We start from the raw sequence: 8,232 nt of genomic DNA on the forward strand, positions 1-8,232 counted from the left end.
ACAATACTATGTCCTACACAATCAGGAATTATATAAACTGTAATTAGTCATATGTCATTTACATGATAAAGTGTCTCCTTTGCAATAAAAAATGTGTAGGCTGTACTTTATGTAAATTGAAAACTCGTATTTTAAAACATCTCAATGATGTCACCAATCCCAAAATGAATCGGAAAATATCAAATGTATCTAGACATTTTTTACAGATACATAAAGGTTCATTAATCGGGCTGAAGGTAATCGGCATAGAGAAAATTTAAAAACCTTTCAGAGGAGGTGATGTCATGGATTTGTTACATAATCGGGAGGCCTTTTGAATCTTCCAATGTAATACGATAGCCCCAAACGGTCTAAATATGAAACGCGAGATAATGTATCATTATTAATCTGAATAATCCTTTACATATAATGTGGTCCGTGCTGTGGCAGCAATTCTTTCTATTTTTTTGTAAAAAAAGTGTATGAGGCACGGTGTAATTATTGACATCTAGCTATTCCTGGTGTGAACAATATCTAAGGATCATTGTGGAGTATTTGCTGCAAACCTGTGTGGGGTGTGGTGCAATCGCTGATATCTAACTACTGCTAATGTGAACAACATCCAAGGATAATTGTGGAGTATCTGTTGCAAAAACGAATGGGGCATGGTATAATTATTGATATCCAACCATTGATATTGTGAATAACACCCAAGGATAATTGTGGAGTATTTGTCTCAAAAATGCATGGGGGTATTGTGTAATTATTGACATACAACCATTGCTAGTGTGAACAGTACCCAGGAATAACTGTGAAGTATTCACTGTAAGCATGTATGGGGTATACTGCAATTACTAACATCTAACCAGTCTTAGTGTGAACAACATCTAAGGATAATTGTGGAGTATTTGTTGCAAAAATGCATGGAGTATGTTGCAATTACTGACATATAACCATTGCTAGTGTGAACAGCATCCAAGGATAATCGTGGAGTATTTGCTGCAAGAATGTATGGGGCATGTGTAATCACTGACCTTTGACCATTGCCAGTGTAAATAATATCCAAGGATAATTGTGGAGTATTTGTTGCAAGCATGTATGAGACATGGTGTAATTACCAAATATCCAACCCTTGTTAGGGTGAACAACATCTAAGGATAATCGTGGAGCATTTGTTGCAAAAATACATGGAACATGGTGTAATTACTAACTTCTAACCATTGCTAGTGTGAACAGCATCCAAGGATAGTATAGTGATTCCAATCAGTATTGATGTGAAGAAACTGCATTCTTTTAAATTTATGAAATAAAGACTGAAGATTTTTATTTATCTCAGGGCTGGACATCTCTTACTACTTTTCTGGACCCCACATTAACCCATGCACAGCAAAGTGTGAAAGTAGTCAATGGGGTGTCTCAAGGACCTGGGGTAGAGAAAATATTTCCCCATTTTTCATTAGAAAATGAACTCTTGTATAGAGTCGATGAGCAAAATGGACAAGTTGTGGAGCAACTTGTGGTCCTAAAGTCGCATTGCCAGAAGGTAATGGAGCTAGCCCATACACATGTACTAGAGGGGCACTTAGCTTATGAAAAACCAAAGACCGTATTTTGCAGTGGTTTTTGGCCAGGGGTACATATAGAGATCAAAGAATACTGTTATTCCAGCCCCGATTCTCAGTTACGCAACCCTGTGGCAACCTTTAGGAGTCCGTTAGTGCCACTCCCAATTATTAAAACTTCCTTCGAGAGGATTGCAATGGATTTGGTGGGACCGCTTATTAAGTCAGCCCAAGGTCACAATACATTTTGGTTGTCCTTGATTATGCAACCCGCTATCCTGAGGCAATACCTCTGAGGAAAACCTCGGCAAATGCTTTAGCAAAGGAGTTGTTTCAAATGTTTACCCGAGTGGACATAGCTAAAGAAGTACTCACTGACCATGGGACACCCTTTATGTCAAAGGTTACAAAGGATTTGTGTAAAGTATTAAAAATAACTCATTGCTGTACCTCAGTTTATCATCCCCAAACGGATTGGCTAGTCGAGAGGTTCAATAAAACCTTAAAAGGGATGCTCAGAAAAGTGGTGGCACAGGATGGGAAAGACTGGTATTGTCTTTTACCGTATCTGATGTTTTATGTATGGGAGGTGCCTCAAGCATCTACCGGATTTTCTCCCTAAAAGCTAGTGTATGGTCGACACCCTCGTGGTCTTTTGGATGTTGCCAAAGAGACCTGGGAGAGTGAGGCTACACCCTACAAAAGTGTGATTGAACACATTGCCCAAATGCAGAAAAGGATTGAAAAAGTAATGCCCATTGTAAAAGAACACTTGCTGCAGGCCCCGGAGAGTCAGTCCCAGGTTTACAACAGGCCTGCTAAAGTAAGAAACTTTAACCCTGGGGATAGGGTACTAGTCCTTGTTCCTACAGTAGAAAGTAAATTTTTGGCCAAATGGCAAAAGCCTTATGAAATTGTCGAGAAGGTCGGAGAGGTAAATTACTGGGTTCATCAATCAGGTAGATGTAAGCCCTACCAAATCTATCACATGAACCTAATCAAACCCTGGAAAGACTGAGAGGTGTTGTTAGCTGCTAACAGTAGCTGAAAAAAGGGATGTAGCATTGAGATACCAGAGGTAAAGATTGCAAACACCTTGTCAGGATCTTAAACCCAAGAGACAAAGGAATTTGTACAGAAAAATAAATGTCTTTTCTGAGCTACCTGGTCGAACAGATATAATTAAACATGATATTGTAACCGAACCAGGGGTGAGAGTAAACCAAAAGTCTTATAGAATACCTGAGGCTAGGCGGAAAGCTATTTCCCAAGAAATTCAAATAATGCTTCAGTTAGGGGTTATAGAGAAGTCCCACAGTGACTGGTCTAGTCCTATAGTCTTAATTCCCAAACCATATGGCACCATACGTTTCTGTAATGACTTAAGAAAACTGAATTCTGTCTCCAGGTGTGATGCTTATCCAATGCCTCGAGTGGATGGGCTGATTGATAGGCTTGGTAATGCCAGGTATTTTACCACATTAGACCCTACAAAAGGTTACTGGCAAGTACCGTTGACTGATGAGGCAAAAGAAAAAACTGCTTTCAGTGTCCCTAATAGCCATTTTCAATATGTAGTCCTTCCCTTTGGTTTGCATGGGGCCCCAGCCACATTCCAGAGAATGATGGACACAATTTTAAGACCACATCGTAAATACGCAGCTGCCTATTTGGATGATGTCATAATCTATAGCCCTGATTGGGAAAGTCATCTACCCAGCGTGCAAGCCGTTCTGAAGCCAGAACAGATCTACCATGTTAATTTACTTAAGCCATGGAAGGATAGGGAGACCTCTATGGAAGACAGCCCGTGTCCGGGTTTTCTAGGGGAAGAGATTCCGGCCCCTTTGTCTGATGCAAGGGAAGTGGTCGCCATCGTAAAAGTTGCTGACAGCCTCTCCTCTAAACAGGCTTAAGGGGCCAGGGAGTTCGTTAGTTGGAACACGGATGTGTTCTCGGACCTCCCTGGACACACTTCCACAATCCAGCATGACAATGTCACGGAACCTCAGGCCAAAGTCCAGTTAAAACCATACCGGGTACCCGAGGCTCGGCGACAAGCCAACTCGAAGGAAGTGCAGTTAATGCTGCAACTAGATGTCAATGAAGAGTCTAAAAGTGAGTGGGCCAGTCCTATAGTCTTAATACCCAAGCCAGACGGGACATTACGGTTCTGAAACGATTTTCGTAAACTGAACGAGATTTCCAAATTCGATTCTATTAGGGAAGCGGGTTTGACAGCAAATCCCCAAAAATTTGCCTTTGGGAAAGAAGAGGCAAAGTACTTGGGTACACGATTGGGCGAGGGGTTAAAAAAACTCAAATTTACAAAGATGAAGCCATTCAGAGCTGGCCAATGCCTTTGAACAGAAAACAAGTCAGAGCATTCCTGGGTTTAACTGGTTATTATAGGCGTTTTATTGAACATTTTGCCAGCATTGCTAGCCCTTTAACAGACCTTACAAAAGGGCAGGATTCAACCATGGTCAAATGGACCACGGAGGCAGAACAAGTATTCAGAACCCGAAGCAGGCTCTATGTGTTAGTCACACCAGATTTAAAAAAAAAGTTTGCAGTGCAAACAGATGCCTCAGGTGTGGGTATAGGGGCCTTGTTTTCGCAAATGAGGGCTGGTGACGAGCATCCTGTATTGCAGTGTTTCCCAACCAGTGTGCCTCCAGCTGTTTCAAAACTACAACTCCCAGCATTCCTGGACAGCCTTTGGCAACAGCTGGAGGCACACTGGTTGGGAAACACTGCTGTAGTGTACCTGAGTATAAAGTTGAATGAGATGAAATATTCCATTGTAGAAAAGGAGTGTTTGGCTATTAAGTGGGCGGTAGAAGCACTCAGGTATTATTTGGTAGGTAGAACATTCAAACTGGTAACTGACCATGCCCCGTTCAAATGGATGTGCCAAAACCGTGAGAAAAACAGGCGAGTGACCCGATGGTTTATAACTTTACAAGATTATAGTTTTACAGTAGAACATAGACGCGGGCGTCAGCTTGGAAATGCTGATGTCCTGTCCAGGGTGTACTGTTTAGGAGCACAGTGTGTTCCTTCCCCAAGGTCAAAACAGGGGGGGGGGGGAGATATGTAACAGGACCAGGGGGAGAGTGGTAGAAGGAGTCTACATTTCACCTAGGTTCCTGTCTTATACGTTCTAAATAGCAGCCAGGGAATTGAAACAGCAAGAGAAAATAGGTTTTCTGTGTGTGTAAGGTTTTATCAAAAACCTGGTTAGAAGGGCCTGGCTGCTTGGAGCAGGGAGGTGGACTATAAAAGGGCAGACAGCTCACTAGCTGATGTCTCTGCTCCTGGGAAAAGCTCTGATGTGAGTACTAAGCAACCGTGTGTTTTGGTTTATGGTGCTGGGCATAAGGCTCAGTTTCCTGTAGTTAGGAACTGCTGTATGCATAGACCTAGTGGCCAGACGGCCAGGTATTTATTTTATGTTATAAATAAACAGTAGTGGGGCACTCCCTATAGTATTGGGATTTTATTCAATGTAAAATAAAATTCAGATAATGAATAGTACAATTATATAGATAGGTCAATAAAACAAATATTGTTCTTAAAATTAATAGTTATTTATTGTTAGGGGGCACTGAAAGGACATTCTTACTGTCTGGTCAGCAGAAAGGAGATTAGGTGGGGTTGGAGGTGTGGATTGGTGTAAAAAATAATAATAATGCAGCCCTACACACCAATGGTGTTGTCCCTGCTTATATATTTTTATGTTTTGCAGCTCGGACCTTCATCCTACAGCAGACTCAGGTATGTTGACCTTTACAAAAAGTACTTGAGTACCCCTGTCCTAGAGATATGTCCCCATTGTCTGAGAAAGGAATACCCCTTTAAATCCTAGTGCTGCTTTTATGGGGAGCGGTCGTAGTGTTGGTGGTGGGCTTCTAAATCCTGTGTGCAGCCAACCAGCTTCATTCATATTAGTCCCTGGTATATTTAGTTAAACTCTCCTACATCTGCAAACCAGTGCCGGTTTTCACTGCCTGTGTGGCATTGTATTCCTCATCCATTTTATTTTTAAATCCTTCTATAGAATGTTCAGTTATTAACACTGATGCTTAATCTCTTACTACTACCAAAGGTTATAACGCCTTGTGAGCAAAAGCACGGAGAAACATCTTGGCCATTTAGCAGAAGAGTTTGTCAGATTCCTCTTAGTCGTCGCCGGTTTTCTGTTAATGAGTTGGTTCACGGTGAGCACCGCTTACGGAGTTTTACATGTATGCATTCGACTTTCTTCAGCCTCACAGCTGGACACGAGATGCGGCAAGAAAAATGTCAGAAAGAATTCGGCCGGTTTGTCTTCATTAAATAAATTTCAAGGTCTGATTTATGCTTTTTTTTTTTATTTCTCCGAATCACTAACGAGCTTTGACTATTTTGCTAAGAATACTTTTTGTTACATTATACCATGACTCAGATACAAACATTACATTAAAGGTGCACTGACACATTTTTGCATCTTTTTGGCTGTATAGTCAAGCAGTTTTCTCCCAGGTTGGGACCTCCACTGAAGTGAAGAGAGGACAGGTCTACTCAAAGGGTGAGTGGGGGTTGTCATGTGGACAATACGTCCATTCCAGGGTGCATTAACTCACGCAGATGCCTAAGGTGCAGAAGAACTACTGGAAACAGTATACACAAGATTGACAAATGTAGACATAGGGGAGAGGGAAATTTAGGAAGCCCGTGTATACAGGACGTTCATGTTAGATTGATGGGTCAACAGGAGCCTCAGCCAAGAGTACGCCCACCACAACAGAAGCCCTAATGGCTGCTCTTAGAGGGGGTCTTTATATTGTTAGATGAGTAGAGGATATCAGTCAGAGTCACCACTATCAGTTTTAGGTCCAACATCTTGTTTCTTTACTTGATTTATCTTTATATAGATCTCCTTCAAAATATTCTTGATACACGGCATAGATGTAACATTCAGCCCCCACTAATGAGAGCATAGAGTCTTACTACAAACAGATGTATTATTACACTGTATCTAATCAGTATACAGTGAGCTCCCCCTAGTGGTAGCTGCAGACAGACAGAATTGTATCACGTATGCATGCATCTGCATTTGAGGCATGTTGAAAGAAGCACTTGCTATCAATGTAAAAAATAAAAAAATCGAAAGGCATTTTTCAGATTTGATCCCCTGTTAGCACCTATGCGGTCTGCTAGAGAAAGGGGTCACTTTATCCCTGTGTTGCCCTGTTTCTTGGGGCATGCAAACTGACTTGTAGGCATGTCAGTATCATCACATAGCAGGGGGCTAATTTTCACTACACGGTATAGCAGGTCTAGAATTAAAGGGGTTTTCCAGGATTTCAATATTGATGACCTTTCCTCAGGATAGGTCATTAATATCAGATTGGCAGGGGTCCGACATCTGGTACCCCCAGCAGATCAGCTGGTTGAGGAGAAGGCCACGCTCCGTGCAAGCGCAGCCTTCCCTTGTTTGTTTACCTGCTTGCCGTCGACAATCCAGCGGTGAGCAGGTGTAACTACAATCCATCCCATTCATTTCAATGGGACCTCTCGCTCCTATTCAAATGTATAGGAAGGAGCCATCCCCTTGAAGTGAATAGGACGGCTTGTAATTACACCGCCTCACCGCTGCGCTGTCGAAGTTGAGAAGGTAAACAAATAAGGGAAGGCTGTGCTTGCACAGAGAGTGGCCTTCCCTTCAACCGTCTGATCTGTGGGGGTGCCGGATGTCGGACCCTTGCATATCTGATATTGATGACCTATCCTCAGGATAGGTCATCAATATTAAAAGCCCGGACAATCCCTTTAAGAAAGACGGCTGACACATTGGAAGGATGTGTATGTTCAGATTAACCCTCTGTGATGCTTGAGCACTTTGAGCAGTCTTTCTCTGATGCATTTTCTCTCTTTTCACCACTGGTTATATGTGTCTGGATATGTAACGCCATCCGAACATACACTCGTTATTGACAGCCTTGTTTTGTGACTTCCTGGCAGTCACAAGAGGCGCGACGGTCTGTTCTGTCTGATCATATGTGCCGAGGGCTGATAGACACAGTAAGTGAAGCAGACGGGCTCCGCTGCAAGCTGCACGCAGGACGATAAATCCCCTCTGACCTCGCAGCCCTCCAACACTGAAGACTGTATGATATCCTGTGAGTCAATGTGCAGAATAATAATATCGAAGATAGATGATAGATAGATCGATAGATAGTAGATAGATAGATAGATAGATAGTAGATAGATAGATAGATAGGAAGATAGACAGATATGAAATAGATTTAACATAGATTTATATATATATATTAAATAGATAGATAGATAGATAATTGTACCAAAATAAAAAGTGCACCAATTGGCCTAAAAATTAGTATATGACACTATGTGGTCTCCTAGGACTCATTTATTTTTCTCTTTTGTCTTTCTTTTTTTTCTTTAGATTACACTGAAATACAGTCGCAAGAAAAAGTATGTGAACCCTTTGGAATGATATGGATTTCTGCACAAATTGGTCATAAAATGTGATCTGATCTTAATCTAAGTCACAACAATAGACAATCACAGTCGGCTTAACCTAATAACACACAGAGAATTAAATGTTACCATGTTTTTATTGAACACACCATGTAAACATTCACAGTGCAGGTGGAAAAAGTATGTGAACCCCTAGACTAATGAC

General features: G+C 41.6%; 1 long non-coding RNA gene across 1 annotated transcript; it reads left to right on the forward strand.

Moving 5' to 3' along the window:
* Positions 1–4,713: 4,713 nt before the first annotated feature.
* LOC122921698 lies at positions 4,714–5,833 on the forward strand. The gene is made up of 3 exons (XR_006387057.1): positions 4,714–4,878; positions 5,293–5,321; positions 5,653–5,833. It is a non-coding gene; the product is annotated as an uncharacterized LOC122921698 (long non-coding RNA).
* Positions 5,834–8,232: the final 2,399 nt, after the last annotated feature.

The sequence above is a fragment of the Bufo gargarizans genome, chromosome 11 (genome assembly GCF_014858855.1).
Source record: "Bufo gargarizans isolate SCDJY-AF-19 chromosome 11, ASM1485885v1, whole genome shotgun sequence".
NCBI lineage: Eukaryota > Metazoa > Chordata > Amphibia > Anura > Bufonidae > Bufo > Bufo gargarizans.